This window comes from Tursiops truncatus, chromosome 6, assembly GCF_011762595.2.
Source record: "Tursiops truncatus isolate mTurTru1 chromosome 6, mTurTru1.mat.Y, whole genome shotgun sequence".
Taxonomy (NCBI): Eukaryota; Metazoa; Chordata; class Mammalia; order Artiodactyla; family Delphinidae; genus Tursiops; species Tursiops truncatus.
Window position 1 is genome coordinate 72150770 of NC_047039.1, and position 24032 is coordinate 72174801.

Sequence of the window (24032 nt, forward strand, 5' to 3'; positions counted from 1 at the left end):
GTTGAGAGTCCGCCTGCCAATGCAGGGGACACAGGTTCGTGCCCCTGTCCGGGAAAATCCCACATGCCGCGGAGCGGCTGGGCCCGTGAGCCATGGCGCTGAGCCTGCGCATCCGGAGCCTGTGCTCTGCAACGGGAGAGGCCACAACAGTGAGAGGCCCGCGTACCACAAAAAAAAAAAAGAAAGATGAAAGCAAGATGTTCCAAGATTATCACTGGAGGAGGAATCTCCTCAGGGAACAGGCAAGATTTACCTTCCCCCAGGAATATTTCACTAGTGACTCTGCCATTGTCAGTACAGCTGGCCTGCAGGGTCCTGGTTCGCCCAGCAACACTCTGGCACAGAGGTGGGAGCTGAGTCCAGAGCACTCCTCCCAGAATATTCCAGTCTAGAAGAGAAAAGGCCAGGTGTTCATAAAAGAGACAGGTGGGTTAACTTGAAACCTGTGTGCTGTTAAGTGTGGCTAATTTATGCTCCACTTACTGGGCACTGTCATCCTCTGCTTTGTGTGGACATGTCTATACAGCTAACCCTGTCCCTAGGGCATCTAATCTCATCAAGACCAAAGCCCAAGAAGATGAGCCTCAGATACTCAGTGCTTCCCAGCCCTGCTCTCTGTGTTCATGCGTCTCCCCTGAGCAATGACCTCCTTTCCTTAGAATGGTGGACACCAGGCAAGCCTCCTGTTACAGGGAAGCCCATCCACTAACAAGGTCTCAGCTTTACCCTACAGTTCCAGCAGGGCCCTGTGGGCAGGGAAGTGACTGTGTATTCAGTTAGTTCCTTCATTTTTTTCAGTACGTATGTGTTGAATAAATAAGTGATACGAAGATAAGTAAGAACCTGTTCTGCACTCCAGGAGTTAAAAATTCAACGGAAGAAAACACGTACACAATATTCCTCTTGCTGCAAGGGAGATTGTGCGGACTTTTATAATTGACACAATGCTACGGGCAGTGAGGGCAGGAGAGAGGTGCTTTCTACCTTGCATAGTATTGAGGATTGTTCCACAATTTAATTTCAGTTTTCATGTGAAAATACACACGCATGTAATGAGTTTTTTAAAATGCTAAATTTAGTATGCAAAGTTCATCAGCGGAAAAAAAAAAACTACACGGTCACCTCTAAACTTTAACATGATGTAAAGAGGCTTGGCATTAATTTTTTTTCTTTTTCGTTATAAAACCTATTTTTATTTTTAAAATCAGAGAAGACAGCGCTTCCCGCGTTTCCTGCCTCCAAGGAAGGAGGTATAAAAGACTCCACTCACGTGCCCAGTCCTTACGCGGTTCTCCCAACTAAGAACCCATGCCAACCTGAGGAAGCAGAGAGAGGAAGCACGCGGAGTCCAGCCCTCCGCCCAGACCACGGAAACGCCCTGAGGATGTGCTGACCTCTGCCGGGTGGCCAGCGGCGCCTGCAAGAGCAGAGATGCGCGAGGCGGGCGAGGCGGGCGAGGCCATGGGCGGGGCCTAGAGGGGCGGGCCGAGGGGCGTGGCGCGCGGGCGCGCGGGTGGGTGGCCCGAAGCCGCGCGGCGAGGTCTTCCAGCGCCACCGGCGCAGCCCAGCGCAGCGTAAAGCCAGGCGAGGAGAGTACCCGCGCGGCCCAGCACCTTCCAGCGTCCTCGGGACCAGGCGCTCGCTGCTGGTAAGTAACTCCCTACCAGGTCCCTGCTCGGCTGCCTGGCTGCAGGGGAGGAAAGGGGAAGGATGGGCTGAAGGGAGGGAGCAGGCTCTTAGCCAGGACCCCGCTGCCTCGAGCCAGGTCAGCTCCGCCGGGGAAGAGGAAGCGTAGCCGGGGCAGGAGAAAGAGGACGCGCGGTGGGAATCGGTTTCGAGCTTGTGCGCCCGGGGCCGGGGATGGTGCAGGGCGCCCTGCCTCGACCCTACTCTTCCGTCCGGTCAGGGGAGCCTGGGGCTAGGACTCTGGTGCCCAGTGTCACCTGGAAGCCACTTTTTCTGGTCTCTTTCCCCCTGGTCCACGTAGCGAGTTGGAGCTTAGGAATCGGAGTTGGCGGCTGCGGGCTTGGATAGTCTGGGAGCGAACATTACTAATCGTTGTTGTCCCTTCGGGCCAGCGGCTTTAACTTCATTTAATCCTAACTGTAGCTCTGCGGAGAGGCATTTATTACCCCCATTCTACTGATAAAGAAGCCTAAGCCAGGATAATAAGTGACTTACCCTGGGGCCAAGTACTGGAAAAGAAACGCTACTCAAGGGCTCTGAAGCCCTCACGCGTCTCCCCATCTTCCTGTTCCCTCTCTATCCTTCACGCCAAATCTAGGAAACGCGCGCTGCTGAGTCTGTGATGAAACAGGTGATTCTTCTTAAACTCATTCTACTCCCTTCCTAGGTTTCTTTTTGGTTTTGTGTTGTTAGCACCCAATTTCTGATTTAAATATTTCCAATTTTTGTTTATTAGCTTTTAAGGTGGAAGAAGCTCTCGCTCACTGCTCTTTTCCCCCCTTGCAGCCCTTTCTCTGGACGCCGAGCGAAACACAGGCACCCCTGCCTGCTGCACACTTCTCATCTTTCCCGTTGGATGAGGTCACCTGTACGTCCAGCCTCGGCCTTAGGGCTGCCCGGGTGGAGGTGAGTCTTGTATCACCTGGCATCCTGCACACCCTTGGCTTTGTTATTTCTTTTTAGAGAGAAGGGAGTCTTCATTTTAGAATTAGTAGGACAAGAGGCAAATTGGGAAGATATACAGTGTTCAGAGAAAGCACGGTCTGCATTTGGTGAGGGGTAGGTGAGGCGTGGGGTCAGGGACTTGCGTGCCCCTCTCTTTAAGAGCTGGTCTGAAAGGCAGATTTGTTTTATAAAGGGGAGGAGGAGGGCTGAATGGTTGTTAAAGATCAGTGTAAATTACCTGCTGGGAACCCAGGTGGTTCCAAACAAGCCCCCCCACCCCCACCCGCCATAGGATTTGGTAACAGATTTCAGTTAGGGCAAGAAGGAAATGCAGGCTCTGTGGCTCTCTGCTGTTGCTTAATCGATTTTTTGCAGGCCTTCAGGATGGTCGTTCTGGGAAGATTTTGAGTTCTCAGAAATGGCTAACTCCTCTATGTTTAAAAACAATATAATATACGGCGAATTTACGTTTACTCAGTTTTACTGATAGATGAAAGAAGTTTTGTTTGTTTGTTTTCCCCGTTTCATGGTGAGGGTTTAAAGGTTCCTGTCAGCTCCTCTGCCTTTGCTTCAGCCTGGCCTTGGAAAGAGCCTTCTCAGCCTTGGCGCTGAGTATGTACTGGATTCCATTCTTCATTAATTATAGTTCATTCTTGATTAATTATAGGACTGCTTCAAGTCACTAGTTACTTCTTTTCCATTTGCAATTTAGTCACTTAACACTAAGGAAAATGTTTTTCTTGAGAACTATCAACTATCTACAAAATGAAATCAACAAATTTACAGGCACCAAACAAGTAATGTGTGGGGAGAGCTAAATGGACCTTGATTGGTCCCAGATGACCTGCAGAGGACCTGCCAACACCTGGGTGGGTATTGGCCATTTCCTCCCTATAACTGCAGGAATTCTGGTCCAGTGTGACCAGAGCTCCCCCACCCAATAACTGAAAAATCTTTATTAAAAAATATGTAAAAAGGGATTTTAAATATTGGCTCTTCTTTTTTCTTTTTTAAAACACAAGAAATCAAATCAAATTTGGTTCATGCTGCATCATCTGTTTTCAGATCTCTTAGAAACTGCTATACCTGGTGATCACATTCTCAAGTGAATGAAAAATTCCGACCTATGATGTATATATATTGTACATTTTTCATGAAATGAGGCAGTAGGAAACAAATTAATACTATTGAAAATCATCTCTTCCGAATCTCAGTTTCTCTTTTCTATGAAGTGTACATTAGTGTAGCTGCATTGAGGAAAGTAGTCTTTTTTGGGCCAACCAAGGAATTTTGTTACTGTTTATTCATGGTTCTAGCTCAGGATGTCAGATGCCTTACTCCCTGCCTTAAAAAGGGAGTTCCCAAATGACTAATTTTATAAATCTGGTCTTTCTCCTGGGGCCTGTCTGTACTTTTAACCACAATGGCTTTGACACAGGAGGCATGGTTTCAGGTTGTCCTATGTCCTTTTGCCTATCTGTAGCAAACGCATGTATGGTTAGACCAGAGTTTCTCAACTTTGGTACTTTTGACATTTTTGGCCAGATAATTTCCTGTTGGGATTGTCTTCTGCATTGTAAGATGTGTAGCAGTGTCCTTGGCTTGACTCACTGGATGCCACCAGTCCCCTCCATCTAGGTTTTTATTTTTAAAATTAATTAATTAATTAATTTGGCTGCGACAGGTCTTAGTTGCGGCACGCGAGCTCTTTGTTGTGGTGCGTGGGCTTCTCTCTAGTTTTGGCGCTCTGGCTCTAGAGCACAGGGGCTTAGTAGTTGCGGCGTGTGGGCTTAGTTGCCCCCGTGGCACATGGGATCTTAGTTCCCCAACCAGGGATCAAACCCGGGTCCTCTGCATTGGAAGGCGGAGTCTTAACCACTGGATCGCCAGGGAAGTCCCCCCTCCGTCTAGTTGTAACAACCAAAAATGTCTCCAGACATTGCCAAATGTCCCCTGGGGAACAGAGTCACCAAGTTGAGAAAAACATGCACCAATAGTTAAAATGCTCTAGATGTTTATTAACTAAACTGTATACTAAACACAGTTAACTTTAAACTTCTAATGACTAGAGAAGCTATTGGTAAAGTTTAAACATCTGACATTTAAAATATTTTTATAATAAAGATGACTAAACCAGTGTTCTTCGTGAATGGCCATGTGTATTCTGCCAGGTTTTATTGCCAAAGAAATCTCAAGTGTTTGACGCAGCTGTTAAATTTCTAAAGTTTAAAATGTGGAAGCTAAAAAGGAGTTATACAGCAGTTTTCATTTTTCTCTTTTCAGTGTGCTCATTGTCTTTCAGATTTTTTTAAGGTATGATGGAGTATCAGTGGACCATGGTTATTGATTTGAAAAAATTGACACAATCCCTAATTTTAGAACAAAAAACAAAAACTTTTAAGCAAAAATTTTAAAAGAGACTCAGTCTAAATCATGTTCAGAGTAGAATTTAGTTTTAAAAGAAATGTAAAACTTTTTGCCTAACAGCAGTAAAAAGGACAACCATGTGTTTCTGTAGTCTAATATCCTAATTTTATGAAAGAGAACACTAAGTAATATATGATATTGCTTATCAGAAGAAAAAATGTCCTGCAAGTATAATCCTCTCTTTTTAGACCTTGGGAGGTTGAAAACATTGCCCTGGTTGTAAACGATGCATCTTTAGAGAAATCAGACTAATTTGTAAGACTCAGGACTGGCTACATAATTTGTGGGGCCCCTTGTTAAAATATTATGAAGAGGGCTTCCCTGGTGGCGCAGTGGTTGAGAGTCCGCCTGCCGATGCAGGGGACACGGGTTCGTGCCCCGGTCTGGGAAGATCCCACATGCCACGGTGCGGCTAGGCCCGTGAGCCATGGCTGCTGAGCCTGCGCGTCCGGAGCCTGTGCTCCGCAATGGGAGAGGCCACAACAGTGAGAGGCCCGCGTACCGCAAAAAAAAAAAAAAAAAAAAAAAAAAAAAAAAAAAAATTATGAAGAATTTCAGGGTGGCGACAGACAGCTGAGCGTTAAGCAAAGTTCAGGGTCCTGTGTAACAGCACACAGGAAACTGGCCCTGGTAAAACTCTGTCCGTAGCTCAAAAGAGGATTGTGGTCACAAATGCAAATCCAGAGAAGTGTTCCTGCTGCCGTGAAGCACCCAGAATTTCTGATTCTTGGATTGTCCAAATATTTTCAATCGGGAGTCTATGTGTATTTGATAATCAGTGCGCTAAATTTACTAAGAACTTCCTCCCATGATTACTTTTTCTTTTGCTAAAGAGGGAGCCAGATAGTTTGCAAGGGGCCTGGGTACCTGCACCTGTTTACTCACTGAACAAATATTTACTGAGCACCTGTTGGATGCCAGGCATTGTCAGCTCTGGGGCTACAGCTGTGAATGGGATAGAGGGTCCCTGCCTTTATGAACCATTTAGTCTAGTGGGTTGTCGGGGGGCAGGCGGCTGACTAGCACGTAGTCACACAGGCAATCACAGTCATAAATGGTACTTGAGAAAAGCACAGATGTCCAGAGAACGTTTAACCTGGGGACCTAGACTAGTTTAGGGGAGGGGATTACTCAGGGTAGGTCCACCTAAAAAGAGACATTTAAAATGAGGCCTTAAAAACGAGAAGGAAGTAGTCAGGTGAATCAGGGTTTAAAGTTCCAGGCTGAAATGGTTGAGACCAAGGAAGGAACGTGGCTTGGGATGAGGCCTCTTGGGTCATTTTTTGGACTTCAGACTTTAATGAAAAGGTAGGGGGGTGCTTCCCTGGTGGCGCAGTGGTTGAGAGTCCGTCTGCCGATGCAGGGGACACGGGTTCGTGCCCCGGTCCGGGAGGATCCCACATGCCGCAGAGCGGCTGGGCCCGTGAGCCATGGCCGCTGAGCCTGCGCGTCCGGAGCCTGTGCTCCGCAACGGGAGAGGCCACAACAGTGAGAGGCCTGCGTACCGCAAAACAAACAAACAAACAAACAAAAAAAACACTTGAACAACACCGTTTGGAGAGCTTCTGGGTAGCTGCACAGATCAAGGTGCTGAGCAGGGGCAGCCTGCCAGGAGGAGTAGCCGGGAAGCTCGGCGCCCGTCCCCTCATACCTTGCCCTGTGTATCTCTTCCTTTTGGGTGTTCCTGACTTGTGTGCTTTCTCATAAACTATAGTAGTAAGTAAAGTGTTTTCTGGAATCCTAGCTGTGCTAGCAAATTTTTGAACCTGGGGTTGGGGTGTCATGAGAAACGCTGAATTCACGGAACCCCCAAATTTATAATTTGCCTGGGCACCCCATTTGCAGCTGATGACTGAAGTGCGGGCAGTCTTGTGGAACTGAGCCCTTAATCTCTGGGGTCTGGGCTGACTCCAGCTAGTTTGTGACAGAATTGAACTGAATGGTTGAGTACCCAGTTGGTGTCAGAATTGGTGGGTGTCAGGAGGAAAAAACCCCGCATTTGGTGTCGGAAGTGTTGTAAAAACCAGCTCAGCCCCACGTACCTGAAATAGCCTCTTACTACCTTTTCTTCAAATCATTTCCCACCTTTCACCTTATGCTTGATGACTAAAGGCATTAATGCTCACCTGAGAGCTTATTTTGATGGACATCAAGGCCCCCGGGGTGGGGGTGGGGCTTCTGGAGGGAAAGGGTCTTCCCAGGCTCCCTCCTCCATGCGCAGGTACATGTCCAAGTTCTCAATGTTGACTCTACATTAGGAACACTTGGGAGCTTTTAAAATTCCTGCCACTCAGGTGAAACTCCAGACCAATTCCATCGAATTTCAGGGAGGGGGATCGGTATTCTTGGAAAGCTCCCCGATAGTTCCAACATGTGTACAGCCAAGGTTGAGAGCCACTCCCTCGGCTACCAGACCGTTTAAAGCCATTCTGCCCCCTTGAGCTGCAGCCAATTACCTGGAATTTACTGTATTTGCCTACTGTGTATGAACAATTAGGTTGAGACCATTATGAACGAAATAGATTGGCATCCAAAGCGGGAGGCGAATGACGATTCTATCGGGGTGTTGAAGGAAAATATGAGACCTTCTATTTATAATTTTGTAAATATTTAAGAAGGAAGCCAAGCTGTCTTACCAGTTAAATTCTGTGTTGCCAGTGGTGCCTTCTGGATCTGCTATCCTGTGCGAGGAGTGTGATCTCCTGAGGAGGAGGCTGAGATTCCTCGCCCAGGTGGGGCCCTCCTCACTTCACCCTTAAGCACATTGTGAAGTGTTGCAATTTGCCAGTGACAGCGTATCATTGAGTTATGTAGTTGTTTTATCAACACAAAGGCTTTAAATTGCAGCATCTCTCAAACGGTGAACTGAGACTTAGCCGGTGAACTGAGACTTAGCCGTGAGTTGGTTACAGGTGTCCTGAGATTTGATTCTCAGCCACGGGAGCTGAAGTTGAGCATTCGCCTCGTTGGATGTGTGTCAGGGCATGAGAGAGAATTGTAGCTTCAGGTGGTAGATGCTTTACCATCCTTTATAATGCTCTGGGGAGGGAGCGTGACCGGCTTCGCACCACTCAGCATCCCTGGTTCTCTTCCCGGCACCCACCTAAGAGCGGTTGAGTTTACAGGTGTTTGCATCTTTTTTTAACAAAAGACAAGGTTTCCAGATTTGCTGCCCTTTCCCAGTTTTGCTGTGCCTGTCAGTAGTTGCAGCTACTTTGTAGAGCAGGAACAATCCAAGATAAGTGTGAAATGCTCACAAGGAGAGGGAGAGTGACTGCTTTTCAGAAGAAATTTATGCTACAGAGGCATTTGGAAATAACCATTTGGAAAACGTTTGCATTAGGATGTGAACATGTTGCCAAGAAATATGGTAGATTTGTGAGTTATCAAAACTCTCCCCTTCCCAAAAGAAAAAACTTTTTATTTTATTTATTTATTTATTTAAAAAATTATTTTTTATTTTTGGCTGAGTTGGGTCTTTGTTGCTGTGCTGCGCACGGGCTTTCTCTAGTTGTGGCGAGCGGGGCTACTCTTCGTTGTGGTGCGCGGGCTTCTCATTGCGGTGGCTTCTCTTGTTGAGGAGCATGGGCTCTAGGCCCACGGGCTCAGCCGCTGTGGCTCGCAGGGGCTTAGTTGCTCTGCCGCACGTGGGATCTACCCGGACCAGGGCTCGAACCCGTGTCCCCTGCATTGGCAGGCGGATTCTTAACCACCGCGCCACCAGGGAAGCCCTTATTTTTATTTTTACATTTTTGGCCACACCACACAGCATGTGGGATCTTAGTTCCCAGACCAGGGATCGAACCCGCGCCCCCTGCAGTGGAAGCGCAGAGTGTCAACTACTGGACCTCCAGGGAAGTCCCAGAAAAAGCTTTTAAAAACTTGGAAACAGAATTGTCTACCTGTTAAAATGTTTTAGGTGAAGAATATCAGTAAGTTTTGAATCTATTTGTTGAATTTACAAAAATGTGATACCTGAGACTAATTTGCGAGAAGGACTGATTGAAACCAGTTGAATCTCATCAAGGAGCTTTTTATAATTGATCAATAGACAGAAAAGTATCAAGATTTGGGAAGCAGAACTAAGTGTGTTCTGCTGTTTTTCCAGTGTATCGGTGCCACCCCAGACAGCCATTAAAGCAAAATGTTACAGTACACTGAGCTTGGAAGCAGTTATTCAAGTGCTGGATTGCAAAGTAATTGGGGGTTTTCAAAAATAATGAAGCATATTTAATATATTGCTTTCATTACAAATATTAATAAAAATTTGTAGTGAGCGAGAACTTTTGTGCCCTAAGTGATTAAGCTAATAGGTTTTATTTCCTCTTGCTCCACCTTTTTGTTTTGTAATGCATATCATTTAAGGTACATATGTACAGTAGTACATGTAATTTTTAAAGAAATATACATATATTGAAGGTAATTGAAGCTTTTACTCTTAGTGTTTGTAGTAAAAATTTTGCCAGCTTATCATTAAAAACTGTGAGTCAAACTGCTGTCTCTCCACACACACACACACACACACACACACACACACACACGTATGCTTTCCTTGTAAACTTTAATCTAAAACTGCCTCTTCCCCATGACATGCTCCTGTAGCTCACTCAGTGGAAAATAAAATTGCTATTAGAGTAAAAATAAGTGCTCATACTCTGGAAGGAATTGAATGCTGTGTCTTGTTTCCCTTGAAATGTGTACATTAAACTTCCTTTAAACAAGCCACTTTGAACACTTTAAAAAACAAGCACAAAAAGTCACGGAACTTCAAGAAATCTTGTCATCAGCCCTTTGCTCTGGGACAGGTAAATGCTTTAAGTCATGTGGCTTCCCTTTCTTTCATTCACTAGCCACGTCATTGCTGTTGTCCTTGCACCCAGACAAGCCAGTTTGGGTATTTTTGGCAAGCAGAGATTGGTGGAGGGCTGCAGTTCTCTGGGCAAGTGAAGGTTAGAAAGCCAGTCCAGGTCAGCTGTGTCCTGTCTTGGGGCTCTGACTGCCTCTCCAGCAAAAGGTTGACTTGAGGCACAGGGTGTCAGACATTCCAGCAGGATTCAGCTGACCGTCATGTTGCAGTCAAGTAATCACGAATTTTCTGGAATCAGCAGCTGGACCCAGGAATGCTCCCAGGGCACCATCCCAGGCTATTCGACTTGCCAGGCTTATGTGTCCTTTGGATGGAAGCGCAGGACATGCCTCTAGAATATCCCTAATCCATCCACATAGACAGAGCATCCTGATCTCATCTTTGTCCACTCTTTTCTCAAATGCCATGTTAATCAAAGTCATTAGCTTCACCCGGGAAGATCCAGTTCTAACACTCCTGCTAATTAACAAAACCTCTGGTTTGCAGTGAAAATACCTGAAGCACTCATAGTAGCCGCCACTAGAGTGCAGCTGTCCCAGGAATGTGTTCCTGTTTAGGGCTTTTGACCTCTCTAGCTCCCAGATATAGATGAAAACCACATTTACATCTTACTGGCTCTGCTCGAGTATTTTAAAAGTACACTATAGTCACCCTAACAATATTGCGTTGATTGCCTTTTATCAGAGAACTTGCAAGTTCCCTGAAAAAATAGGCATGGCTATAAAAATACAAGATTTTCAGGACTTCCCTGGCGGTACAGTGGTTAAGACTCCACGCTCCCAATGCAGGGGAACCCTGGTTGGGGAACTAAGATCCTGCATGCCGCACAGCCCGGCCAAAAAGGGGGAAAAAAAAATACAAGATTTTCAAACACATGCACAAATCAAAATGAGTGCCTTTGAACAGCTTGTTTAGCATCCATGAAACCAAGCAGGACCCTGTGGAGCCCTCCCAAGTACAAAGGCTTTCTATGCCCCACCACTTCTTGCCTGTAGGGAAAGGATTTTAGCCTCCTAGACCTTCCCTGAGTTCCAAAGATCAGATTTAAATAGTTACTACTTAGAGGCGGGAGGGAATGCAGAAACAAAGGAAAGGCAGTCAAGGAACGATTAGTGCAGCCATCAGTCAGGGCCCTGGTTTCTCCTGAAGGGATCTCTGATCTCTTTTACGGGAACTAAGGCCCCCCACCCAGGTGGAGGGTGGTAACTTCAGGTGCATGGGCCCCAGACTGGTTGGAACCAGAAGGCTGATGATTGAGATTGTTGGAACACCACCCTGTTGCCTCACCACCAACCAATCAGAGGAAGGGCACACACCCTGCAGACCTCCCCCCAACAAAGTTTGCCTAAAAAAAACTGTTTCCCCAAAACCGTCGAGGAGTTAGGGGTTTTTTAAGCATTGGCAGCCCCGGACTCCTTGTCTGGCGCCTTAAAATAAAGGCTGCATTTTCTTTCACCATAACCCAGTGTCAGTAGATTGGCTTTACTGTGCACAGATGTGTGGACCGAAGTTTGGTTCTGTAACATCCTTAGATGTTTCTGGTTATTTTGAGGATTAGCTTCTGTGCTAAATTGGACCCATTAGGAAAAGGACCAGTGTTTGATGGTAGATGTGATTTTGGAACGTGGTGAAAAGTCAGCCTTACAAGGTGGATTGATCATGCTCAGTAATACCATTTTGGGGAGGTGGGGTAGGGAGGTTAAAAATAAAGTGTAAGTGTAAGAAAATAATACATTAGATTTCTTGTTTGACTCATATAGAGATTTTTTTCTTTCTTTTTTTGGTTATGAAATTTGACCTGTATTGAAAGGGGATGGAAGAAAAGAAAAGAAGCGATGTTTGATGGCCATTAACCACACAGGAATCAGATTTCTCATTTGGGTTTCTGTGGCCGGCCCTTCCAATCTCCCCCGGCCCCATTCCCCTCCCCCACCAAATTGAGTTGAGGCAAAGCAGTAGAGTGTAAAAACGCACATTCTGACAGGGTGAAGTTCAGGGTGAACCCTCAGCCTTTACACTCACAGTTGACCCTTAGAAAAGTCACTTGTGCCCCTGGGCCCCAGCTTCTTCATGAGTTAAAGAGGAGAGGGGCTTGGGACTAGCTGGATTTTTTCCTTATGGTTGTAATCTGCCGCTCTAAAATGTGTTCTTGGTCAAATTTGAGAAATTCTGAATACCATGCCCCTTGTACCTGTCTTTAAATATTCACGGTGAGCATTACCATCTTGAGAGCTATTAGAAGGAAGAAGCCCGGGAGTGCAGCATCTTGTCCAACTTTGTTTCTGACCACATTTCTCATAACTTATTGGACCACAGGATCCACCTGACCCCCACAACCTAGTAACTGCCCACCAGAGCTGGTGTTTCTAGCAGGACTAGATGCATTCTCAAGTTTCTTTCAGCTCTACAATGGATGCATTGTTTCCAAAATAGCTTTTTACTGTATTGACCAAGCCTATAATTTCCCGCAGAAGGCTCAGCAAATAACTTTTGTGTGAACTCTTTGAGATCAGGGAGATGCATTATTTGTGATTGTATTTTTCCCCTAGAACCTGTATGATAGGTTTTGTTTAATAGCTTTTTGTACGACACACTGTTTTGTATAATAGCTGCTTGTGTGGAATTAAGTGTATTCAGGTATTTGTCAATAAAATTGAGATACAGTTTCTTATTTGGGGGGGGTGTCTGAAAAAAGTTACCCTTAGATATGAATTAAAGATTGAACAATGTCCAGTTGACGAAATATAAACAATAATAATGAATAAATTGCTAATGTTCATTGAACGCTCATTATGTATCAAGTATAGTGTAAGTACACTACAGGTTGGCTCACTTATTCTGTATAAAAACTAATGTATGGGGCTTCCCTGGTGGCGCAGTGGTTGAGAGTCCGCCTGCCGATGCAGGAAACACGGGTTCGTGCCCCGGTCCGGGAAGATCCCAAATGCCGCAGAGCGGCTGGGCCCGTGAGCCATGGCCGTGGAGCCTGCGCGTCCGGAGCCTGTGCTCCGCAACGGGAGAGGCCACAGCAGTGAGAGGCCCGCGTACCGCAAAAAAAAACAAAACAAAACACCAAAAAAACCCTAATGTATGTATGATCCTTAACCCAATTAAATTGCTTAAAATTATTATTGTTATTTTTTAACATCTTTATTGGAGTATAATTGCTTTACAATGGTGTGTTAATTTCTGCTGTATAACAAAGTGAATCAGCTATACATATACATATATCCCCATATCCCCTCCCCCTTGCGCCTCCCTCCCACCCTCCCTATCCCACCCCTCTAGGTGGTCACAAAGCACCGAGCTGATCTCCCTGTGCTGCTCCATGAGGCTGCTTCCGACTAGCTATCTCTTTTACATTTGGGAGTCTATATATGTCCATGCCACTCTCTCACTTAGTCCCAGCTTAGCCTCCCCCAACCCGACCCCGTGTCTTCAAGTCCATTCTCTACGTCTGCGTCTTTATTCCTGTCCTGCCCCTAGGTTCATCAGAACCATTTTCTTAAATTCCATATATATGTGTTAGCATATGGTATTTGTTTTTCTCATTCTGACTTACTTCACTCTGTTTGACAGACTCTAGGTCCATTCACCTCACTACAAATAACTCAGTTTCGTTTCTTTTTATGGCTGAGTAATATTCCATTGTATATATGTGCCACATCTTCTTTATCCATTCATCTGTCAGTGGACACTTAGGTTGCTTCCATGTCCTGGCTATTGTAAATAGAGCTGCAGTGAACATTGTGGTACATGACTCTTTTTGAATTATGCTTTTTGCAGGGTATATGCCCAGTAGTGGGATTGCTGGGTCGTATGGTAGTTCTATTTTCACTTCTTTTTTTTTTTTTTTTTTTTTTTTGCGGTACGAGGGCCTCTCCCGTTGCGGAGCACAGGCTCCGGACGGGCAGGCTCAGCGGCCATGGCTCATGGGCCGAGCCGCTCTGCAGCATGTGGGATCTTCCCGGACTGGAGCAAGAACCTGTGTCCCCTGCATCGGCAGGGGGACTCTCAACCACTGTGCCACCAGGGAAGCCCTATTTTTACTTTTTTAAGGAACCTCCATAGTGTTCTCCATAGTGGCTATATCAATTTACATTCCCACCAACACTGCAAGAGGGTTCCCTTTTCTCCACACCCTCTGCAGCATTTATTGTTTCTAGATTTTTTTTTTTTTTTTTTGCGGTACGCGGGCCTCTCACTGTTGTGGCCTCTCCCATTGCGGAGCACAGGCTCCGGATGTGCAGGCTCAACGGCCATGGCTCATGGGCCCAGCTGTTCCGTGGCATGTGGGATCTTCCCGGACAGGGGCATGAACCCGTGTCCGCTGCATCGGCAGGCGGACTCTCAACCACTGTGCCACCAGGGAAGCCCTGTTTGTAGATTTTTTGATGGTGGCCATTCTGACTGGTGTGAGGTGATAGCTCACTGTAGTTTTGATTTGCATTTCTCTAATGACTAGTGATGTTGAGCATTCTTTCATGTGTTTGTTGGTAATCTGTATATCTTCTTTAGAGAAATGTCTATTTAGGTCTTCTGCCCATTTTTGGATTGGATTGTTTGTTTTTTTGATATTGAGCTCATGAGCTGCTTGTAAATTTTGGAGATTAATCCTTTGTCAGTTGCTTCATTTGCAAATATTTTCTACCATTCTGAGGGTTGCCTTTTCGTCTTGTTTATAGTTTCCTTTGCTGTGCCAAAGCTTTTAAGTTTCATTAGGTCCCATTTGTTTATTTTTGTTTTTATTTCCATTTCTCTGGGAGGTGGGTCAGAGAGGATCTTGCTGTGATTTATGTCACAGAGTGTTCTGCCTATGTTTTCCTCTAAGAGTTTGATAGTGTCTGGCCTTACATTTAGGTCTTTAATACATTTTGAGTTTATTTTTATGTATGGTGTTAGGGACTGTTCTAATTTCATTCTTTTACATGTAGTTGTCCAGTTTTCCCAGCACCACTTATTGAAGAGACTGTCTTTTCTCCATTGTATATTCTTGCCTCCTTTATCAAAAATAAGGTGACCATATGTGCGTGGGTTTATCTCTGGGCTTTCTATCCTGTCCCATTGATCTATATTTCTGTTTTTGTGCGAGTACCATACCATACTGTCTTGATTATTGTAGCTTTGTAGTATAGTCTGAAGTCAGGGAGCCTCATTCCTCCAGCTCCGTTTTTCTTTCTCAGGATTGCTTTGGCTAATCAGGGTCTTTTGTGTCTCCATACAAATTTTAAGATTTTTTGTTCTAGTTCTGTGAAAAATGCCATTGGTAGTTTGACAGGGATTGCACTGAATCTGTAGATTGCTTTGGGTAGTAGAGTCATTTTCACAGTGTTGATTCTTCCAATCCAAGAACATGGTATATCTCTCCATCTGTTGGTATCATCTTTAATTTCTTTCATCAGTGTCTTTTTTTTTTTTTTTTTTTCTTGCGTATGCGGGCCTCTCACTGCTGTGGCCTCTCCCGTTACGGAGCGCAGGCTCAGCGGCCATGGCTCACGGTCCCAGCCGCTCCGCAGCATGTGGGATCTTCCCGGACCGGGGCATGAACCCGTGTCCCCTGCAACGGCAGGCGGACTCTCAACCACTGCGCCACCAGGGAAGCCCTCATCAGTGTCTTATAGTTTTCTGCGAACAGGTCTTTTGACTCCTTAGGTAGGTTTATTCCTAGGTATTTTTTTCTTTTTGTTGCAATGGTAAATGGGAGTGTTTCCTTAATTTCTGTTTCAGATTTTTCATTAGTGTATAGGAATGCAAGAGATTTCTGTGCCTTAATTTTGTATCCTGCTACTTTCCCAAATTCATTGATTAGCTCTAGTAGTTTTCTGGTAGCATCTTTAGGGTTCTCTATGTATGGTATCATGTCATCTGCAGACAGTGACAGCTTTACTTCTTCTTTTCCGATTTGGATTCCTTTTATTTGCCTTTTATCTCTGATTGCTGTGGCTAAAACTTCCAAAACTATGTTGAATAATATTGGTGAGAGTGGACAACCTTGTCTTGTTCCTGATCTTAGAGGATATGGTTTCAGTTTTTCACCATTGAGAACAATGTTGGCTGTGAGTTTGTTGTATATGGTCTTTATTATGTTGAGATGAGTTCCCTCTATGCCTATTTTCTGTAGGGTTTTTATCATAAATGGGTGTTGAATTTTGTCGAAAGCTTTTTCTGCATCTGTTGACATGATCATATGGTTTTTATTCTTCAGTTTCTTAATGTGGTGTATCACATTGATTGATTTGCGTATATTGAAGAATCCTTGCATTCCTGGGATAAACCCCGCTTGATCATGGTGTATGATCCTTTTAATGCGCTGTTGGGTTCTGTTTGCTAGTATTTTCTTGACGAGTTTTGCATCTATGTTCATCAGTGATATTGGCCTGTAGTTTTCTTTCTTTGTGACATCTTTATCTGGTTTTGGTATCATGGTGATGGTGGCCTCGTAGAATGAGTTTGGGAGTGTTTTCCCTCTGCTATATTTTGGAAGAGTTTGAGAAGGATAGGTGTTAGCTCTTCGCTAAATGTTTGATAGAATTTGCCTGTGAAGCCATCTGGTCCTGGGCTTTTGTTTGTTGGAAGATTTTTAATCACAGTTTCAATTTCAGTGCGTGTGATTGATTGGTCTGTTTACATTTTCTATTTCTTCTTGCTTCAGTCTCGGAAGGTTGTGCTTTTCTAAGAATTTGTCCATTTCTTCCAGGTTGTCTGTTTTATTGGCATATAGTTGCTTGTAGTAATCTCTCAGGGTCCTTTGTATTTCTGCTGTGTCAGTTGTTACTTCTCCTTTTTCATTTCTATTTCTATTGATTTGAGTCTTCTTTTTATTTCTTGATGAGTCTGGGTAATGGTATATCAATTTTGTTTATCTTTTCAAAGAACCAGCTTTTGTTTTGTTGGTCTTTGCTATTGTTTCCTTCATTTCTTTTTCATTTATATCTGATCTGATCTTTATGATTCCTTTCCTCCTGCTAACTTTGGAGGTTTTTTGTTCTTCTTTCTCTAATTGCTTTAAGTGTAATGTTAGGTTGTTTATTTGGGATATTTTGTTTCTTAAGGTAGGATTGTATTGCTATAAAGTTCCCTCTTAGAACTGCTTTTGCTGCATCCCATAGGTTTTGGGTCGTTGTGTTTTCATTGTCATTTGTTTCTAGGTATTTTTTGGTTTCCTCTTTGATTTCTTCAGTGATCTCTTGGTTATGAAGTAGTCTATTGTTTAGCTTCCATGTGTTTGTATTGTTTACCGATATTTTCCTGTAATTGATATCTAGTCTCATAGAATTGTGGTTAGAAAAGATAGTTGATATGTTTTCAATTTTCTTAAATTTGCCAAGGTTTGATTTGTGACCCGAGATATGATCTATCCTGGAGGATGTTCCATGAGCACTTGAGAAGAAAGTGAATTCAGTTGTTTTTGGATAGAATGTTCTATAAAGATCAATTAAGTCCATCTTGTTTAATGTATCATTTAAAGCTTGTGTTTCCTTATTTATTTTCATTTTGGATGATCTGTCCATGGGTGAAAGTGGGGTGGTAAAGTCCCCTACTATGATTGTGTTCCTGTCAGTTTTGCCTTTTATGGCTGTTAGCATTTGCCTTATGTATTGAGGTGCTCCTATGTTGGGTGCATAAATATTTACACTTGTTATATCTTCTTCTTGGATTGGTCCCTTGATCATTATGTAGTTTCCTTCTTTGTCACTTGTAGGAGTCTTTATTTTAAAGTTTATTTTGTCTGATATGAGAATTGCTACTCCAGCTTTCTTTTGATTTCCATTTGCATGAAATGTCTTTTTCCATCCCCTCACTTTCAGTCTGTATGTGTCCCTAGGTCTGAAGTGGGTCTCTTGTAGACAGCATATATATGGGTCTTGTTTTTGTATCCATTCAGCCAGTCTGTGTCTTTTGGTTGGAGCATTTAATCCATTTACATTTAAGGTAATTATCGATATGTATGTTCCTATTACCATTTTTTTAATTGTTTTGTGTTTGTTATTGTAGGTGTTTTCTTTCTTTTGTGTTTCCTGTCTAGAGAAGTTCTTTTAGCATTTGTTGTAAAGCTGGTTTGGTGGTGCTGAATTCTCTTAGCTTTTGCTTGTCTGTAAAGGTTTTAATTTCTCTGTCGAATCTGAATGAGGTCCTTACTGGGTAGAGTAATCTTGGTTGTAGGTTTTTCCCTTTCATCACTTTAAGTATGTCCTGCCACTTCCTTCTGGCTTGCAGAGTTTCTGCGGAAAGATCAGCTGTTAACCTTATGGGGATTCCCTTATATGCTATTTGTTGTTTTCCCTTGCTGCTTTTAATATTTTTTCTTTGTACTTAATTTTTGATAGTTTGATTAATATGTGTATTGCCGTGTTTCTCCTTAGATTATCCTATATAGGACTCTCTGTGCTCCCTGGAGTTTATTAACTATTTCCTTTCCCATATTAAGGAAGTTTTCAACTATAATCTCTTCAAATATTTTCTCAGTCCCTTTCTTTTTCTCTTCTTTTTCTGGGACCCATATAATTCAAATGTTGTTGTGTTTAATGTTGTCCCAGAGGTCTCTGAGACTGTTCTCCATTCTTTTCATTCTTTTTTCTTTATTCTGCTCTGCAGTAGTTATTTCCACTATTTTATCTTCCAGGTCACTTATCCGTTCTTCTGCCTCAGTTATTCTGCTATTGATTCCTTCTAGAAAATTTTAAGTTTCACTTATTGTGTTGTTCATCATTGTTTGTATACTCTTTAGTTCTTCTAGGTCCTTGTTAAACATTTCTTGTATTTTCTCCATTCTGTTTCCAAGATTTTGGATCATCTTTACTAGCATTACTCTGAATTCTTTTTCAGGTAGACTGCCTATTTCCTCTTCATTTGTTTGGTCTGGTGGGTTCTTACCTAGCTCCTTCATGTGCTGTGTGTTTCTCTGTCTTCTCATTTTGCTTTACTTACTGTGTTTGGGGCCTCCTTTTTGCAGGCTGCAGGTTCATAGTTCTCGTTGTTTTTGATGTCTGTCCCCAGTGGGTAAGGTTGGTTCAGTGGCTTGTGTAGGCTTCCTGGTGGAGGGGACTGGTGCCTGTATTCTGGTGGATGAGGCTGGATCTTGTCTTTCTGGTGGGCAGGACCGCGTCTGGTGGTGTGTTTTGGGGTGTCTGTGACCTTATTATGATTTTAGGCAGCCTCTCTGCTAATGGGTGGGGTTGTCTTCCTGCTACTTGTTTGACATGGGGTGTTCTGCACTGTAGCTTGCTGTTCATTGAGTGGAGCTGGGTCTTGGCATTGAGATGGAGATCTCTGGGAGAGCTTTCGCCGTTTGATATTATGTGGAGCTGGGAGGTCTCTGGTGGATTAGTGACCTGAACTCTGCTCTTCTACCTCAGAGGCGCAGGCCTGACATCCGGCCAGAGCACCAAAGCCCTTTCAGCCACACGGCTGAGAAGAAAAAGGAGAAAAAAAGAAAGAAAGAAAGAAAAATAAAATAAAATAATTAAAGTAGAAAATAATTATTAAAAATAAAAAAATTAAAATGCAATAAAGAAGAAAAGAGAGAAAACACATCCACCAATGATAACAAGCACTAAAAAGTATACTAAAAAAAATGAAAAATGGACAGAACCCTAGGACAAATGGTAAAAGCAAAGCTATACAGACAAAGTCACACACAGCAGCATACACATACACACTCACAAAAAGAGAAAAAGTGAAAAAAAAAAATATCATTGCTCCCAAAGTCCACCTACTCAATTTAGGATGATTCCTTATCTATTCAGGTATTCCACAGATGCAGGGTACAAGTTGACTGTGGAGATTTAATCCGCTGCTCCTGAGGCTGCTGGGAGAAATTTCCCTTTCTCGCACAGCTCCTGGGGTTCAGCTTTGGATTTGGACCCGCCTCTGCATGTAGGACGCCCTCTGGAGTCTGTTCTTAACCCAAACAGGATGGAGTTAAAGGCGCGGCTGATTATGGGGCTCTGGCTCGCTCAGGCCGGGGGGAGGGAGGGGTACAGTGGCGGCAGAGGCTGGCGTGACGTTGCACCAGCCTGAGACACACCGTGTGTTCTCCCGGGGAAGTTGTCCCTGGATAACGGGACCCTGGCAGTGGCGGGCTGCACGGGCTCCTGGGAGGCGTGATGTGGATAGTGGCCTGTGCTCGCACACAGGGTTCCTGGTGGCTGCAGCAGCAGCCTTAGCGTCTCATGCCTATCTCTGTGGTCTGCGCTGATAGCCGGGGCTCGCGCCTGTCTCTGGAGCTTGTTTAGGCGGTGCTCTGAATCCCCTCTCCTCGCGCACCGCACCCGAAACAATGCTCTCTTGCCTCTTAGGCAGTTACAGACGTTTTCCCAGACTCCCCTCCGGCTAGCTGTGGCGCACTAGCCCCCTTCAGGCTGTGTTCACGCAGCCAACCCCAGTCCTCTCCCTGCGATCCGACCTCCGAAGCCGAATCCTCAACTCCCAGCCCCCGCCCGCCCGGGCTGGTGAGTGCTGGTCGGTACCGATCCTCTGTGCGGGAATCTCTCTGCTTTGCCCTCTGTGTCCCTGTTGCTGTGCTCTCCTCCGTGGCTGCGAAGCTCCCCCCCTGCCCCCCACCCCCACCCCGTCTCTGCCAGTGAAGGGATCTTCCTAGTGTGTGGAAACTTTTCCTCCTTCACAGCTCCCTCCCCCTGGTGCAGGTCCCGTCCCTATTCTTTTGTCTCTGTTTGTTCTTTTTTCTTTTGCCCTACGCAGGTACGCAGGTACGTGGGGAGTTACTTGCCTTTTGGGAGGTCTGGTCTTCATCCAGCATTCAGTAGGTGTTCTGTAGGAGTTGTTCCACATGTAGATGTATTTCTGATATATTTGTGGGGAGGAAGGTGGTCTCCACGTCTTACTCCTCCACCATCTTGAAGGTCTCCAAATTGTTATTATTTTAACCAGCAAAGAAGCTGAAACTTGGAGAGGTTAAGGCCTTATGAAAGCATGAGTTGGTGGATGATGGTGTCCAGTTTTTGAACTGGGTAGTCTGGCTTTAGAGTTGAAATCATTGCTACCAGACTCTCCTTCCTCTCACATGTAAGCATACTGGAGAAAATATTGAGCCACTAGTAATCAAAGAAATAGAAGATGAAACCTCTCTGATGTATCATTTTACAGTTGTAATAGGTCAATAATAATTACACACTATATGAATAGGTAACACATAGTTAAGATAATTATAGAGTAAATGTACAGAAAATGATACTGAGATATTAGGGTACTCAGATATTTACTCAGTATAAGTAAGTACTATAGTCCATTTGAAAGGCAGTCAAGAGCCATAGAAATTCATAGATTTTGATCCAAGAGTCCTCCTGGAATTCCAAGGAAAAGCAAAGATACGAGTTTATTCAAACATGTCCATACCTCATGTTTATATCAGTATAATTTGGAAATACCCTTTACTATCCAGCCACAAGGCACACACTAATTGGGGCAGAAACAATGAAGACATTTTGATATCCATTTAAATGAAAAAAGCAGAATAGAAAACTGAATCCCAGCTGCTATCACATCTGAGTACAAATGTAAAACAGTCGTGCCCCTGGATAGGCATCAGAAAGGAACATGTAAATGACGTGTAGCTGGACTGAGACTGTAAACAGCTTTTTGTTTGTTCAGAAATTATTGTTACCGTCATGCTTTGCAGACCTGTCAGTATTTAACTGGAGCTTATGTTGGAGCACTGGGGCCATTTTATCTCAATTTACAATTAAAAACAATTCCTGAAGTGAAAATTAAAAATTCAAGTATTACAAAAGTGAATAAATACCTCTCTCCCCCGCCTCCCCAGACTAAAAGATGATCACTAAATGGTTTTGGATATATGCCTCTCATATTTTTCCAGTGCACATTTATGATATGTTTGGAGGTTTGTTTTTTTAATGGGTTTATTTTGTACAGACTAAAGTGCAACTCATCTCTGAATGCCAGTTCATGTCAAAAACTGTTTTCTGTGTTATTACGTAGAGAATACCTTCATTCTTGACTTCTGCAATAATTTCAAATTCAACAACTGCGCTTAAATGTAATTTAGATAAAAGGATAGATAAAGGTTGCCCCTCAAGTTTATGAAGCTTCGTAAAGCGAGCGTTCACAGCTCCGCTCACAAATGGGTATCTGAGGGTTGAAGATGTTGTTCTGATGTATCTTTGGTCTGAAGCCTTCAGGAGGAGAGTTTGTCATAGTTACACCCGAGGGAAGAATTGGAAGGTTCTGGGGCTCCTTGTAAGGTTCGGAGGTAGGGTGAGGTATAATTTGAAGCTTTTAATAACTAGATCCAGTGTTGTTCTTGGCTGGAAAGTGAGACTGTTCTGCTCCCTCTTCTCTCTCCCCAGAGTCAGTTGTGGGTTGAGCCCCACCTCACCTCTTTCCTGCTGGTGACCTAGAGTAGATAAATAGCAGATGCTCATCAGAGCAGCTAAAGTCTCAGTTTCTTTAACTGTTAAAGAGAAAATGTATGTAAAAAGAACTTGCTAACTCTTAACATTAAAACTTTCCTTAATTCTGCAGTAACTTCAATTGTAAGAGCACCATCAATTTAATATCAGTTTTCAAGGACATTATAAAAAAGAAACCACCATAGTAATGAACACATAGTGTATATAAGTGCATCAAATGCCTATCAGTTTCAAAACTATCAGTGTGAGAAAAAATAAGTTCTCAGACTTGTGGAAATACAGTCCGATTAAGATTTTGTCTTGCATTGGGACTTCCCTATCATCCTCTGCTCTCTTGACTCTCAGCTCAGTCAGTGCTCAGCCTTCCCATCCCTCGTCCCTGTCCGTCATACATCTTCTGAGGAACAGCAAAGTGCTTTATCACTCAAAAGTAGGGTCCCCTAACCGAACTCGTCTGCTCTTGTGAGTAGGTGAGGAGACTGAAGTGCAGAAAGGTTAAGAAAGGTAGGTCAATCCTGAAGACAGGATGAGAGCCACCCAGCATGAGGCCAGTCGTTTGGGGTTTCTTTGTAGATATTCATTCTGTAAGACCCAACACAGGGTGCTTTGAATTCATGTTACACTTACCGACAGACTATAATTTGGAGCATTTAAGTACTGTACTTTAGTTTCTTTATCTGGAAAAGACTGAGTTAGAAAGCACATTTAAGAAAAAGTATCCAAGATACCGCCCTACCTTTTTTGGGTGGAAGGGAGTGGATTTTGCAATATTTAGGCTTGTTTTTTTCATTCTTTGGGTCGTTACTGGTTGAATAAGCCTATGCAAGGCCTAGGGAGCAGTGTGAGTAGAGGGGGTAGGAAAGAAGGCTGAGGCTGGACCCTGATTACTAGGAGCCGAACAAGCATGTGCCTGGATTAGTTCAGAGATGGGGTTATGTGGAATTAAGTGAGCGGTGATGGTGGTAACCCTTGTTTATTGGGGAACTGATGCATGCTAATCACTGTTAGGTGCTTTATAGGTTTTTAAAAAAATCATCACCAACCAAATAAAGAGGGTATTATTATGAGCTTCATTTTTAAAATTTTATTTATTTTTATTTTTGGCTGTGTTGTGTCTTCTTTGCTGCGCGCGGGCTTTCTTCTAGTTGCGGTGCGCAGGCTTCTCATTGCAGTGGCTTCTTTTGTTGCAGAGCACGGGCTCTAGGCATTCGGGCTTCAGTAGTTGCGTCACACGGGCTCAGTAGTTGTGGTTTGTGGGCTACAGAGCACAGGCTCAGTAGTTGTGGTGCACGGGCTTAGTTGCTCTGCAGCATGTGGGATCTTCCTGGACCAGGGCTCGAACCTGTGTCCCCTGCATTGGCAGGTGGATTCTTAACCACTGCGCCACCAGGGAAGCCCAAGCTTCATTTTTCAGATGAGGAAACTAAGGCTCAGAGAGGTTAGGTAGCTTGCTGAAGCCAGTCATCAGGACATCGCATAGTTAAGATTTATACTTGCTTGTGTTTGACTTCACACTGCTGTTTTGCTCTGTGGCTTCTGACAGTGAATGATGTTGGATTTCAGATAAGGGGGCAGTCATTGTGGTTCAGAAAAGGGACCAAGTGCAAGAGGTTGAGCTGGTTTTAACCTGTTGAAGAAATGGGGCAAAGAGAGCACTTCTCATTCTTGCTAATAGTTAGCTGTATATTCTTCTGTATGGATTGAGACTGTTTGCTCTG

General features: G+C 44.0%; 1 protein-coding gene across 4 annotated transcripts in view; it reads left to right on the top strand.

Moving 5' to 3' along the window:
- The first annotated feature begins 1518 nt into the window (after positions 1-1518).
- GCNT1 (glucosaminyl (N-acetyl) transferase 1) overlaps positions 1519-24032 on the top strand; it is a 197354-nt gene continuing 174840 nt past the window's right edge. For 3 of the 4 annotated variants that reach the window (XR_012332567.1, XM_033858189.2, XM_019934646.3), the window contains exons 1-2: positions 1519-1648; positions 2473-2592. The gene's annotated coding sequence lies outside the window, so the exon portion shown is untranslated. Of the gene's footprint in view, positions 1649-2284; positions 2318-2472; positions 2593-24032 lie in introns of all 4 variants that reach the window. The other variant, XM_073806232.1, reaches the window with a different exon arrangement.